This window comes from Palaemon carinicauda, chromosome 9 (assembly GCF_036898095.1).
Source record: "Palaemon carinicauda isolate YSFRI2023 chromosome 9, ASM3689809v2, whole genome shotgun sequence".
In the NCBI taxonomy this organism is placed as follows: Eukaryota; Metazoa; Arthropoda; class Malacostraca; order Decapoda; family Palaemonidae; genus Palaemon; species Palaemon carinicauda.
In genome coordinates, this window is record NC_090733.1 from 15,737,368 (window position 1) to 15,738,232 (window position 865).

Sequence of the window (865 nt, forward strand, 5' to 3'; positions counted from 1 at the left end):
TTTTTGTTTTCCCCCTTCAGGCGAGACACCGGCCGCCATGCAAACAACAACCAGCAGTGCTCAATGTGCAAGAAGTTCCCTTCCGCTCTTCCTTTCATTCCATCTTCTCATATGCCTCTCTTCGTTCTTCATATCCCACGCTCACTCCTTATACAGATAAGATATTCATAGGTAATCACGCTGGGAGAACCGAAAATACACTGGATTATATCCAAGCGAGATTCCCCACTATTCCCGGATGTCTTGTTACATATGTCGAGACTTAACCTATTCCGGCTCTCTTGGAGGAAGCTTGGACGACACTTCACCCAATCTTGCTTTCTTGGATGAAGCTTGGACGACACTCTGCCGATTTCCTAGTTCCTGGAGAAACCTCAATCGGGGAATGATTCCCACTATGATGGGCGAAGTGACTGCAAGTTCAGAGAGGCGTCTTTGGCTGGCTTCATTACTCAATGCATGGCTAACTGTTGCCTTGCGTTGATCTATAGACGTTCGAAAGACGTCTAATAAAAAGATGAAATTTGTTCATGTGAAAGAACTAATAGCGTTTGAACTCATTATACTCCCGAAGAGGTACATGAAAGATGCTTGTTAAGTATGGTACCGGTTCATAATGGAAATAAGTCGCCTTTAGAGAAATAAGAAACACGAAGGGCTTTCTTGACTCCTGCCTTTATGGGTTGAATCTATGACATGGAAAGGAAGTCGAGACACGCCCACAGAAATCATGGAACAGGAGGAGAAAGGAGGAATCAAAGTCATTGGAGATAAACAATCACAAGGATTACAGCTATTCAGATGGCACCCATTGTGCGTGGAATTCCTTTATGGATGTTGAGCAATAATCGCTTGTTAGTCTATT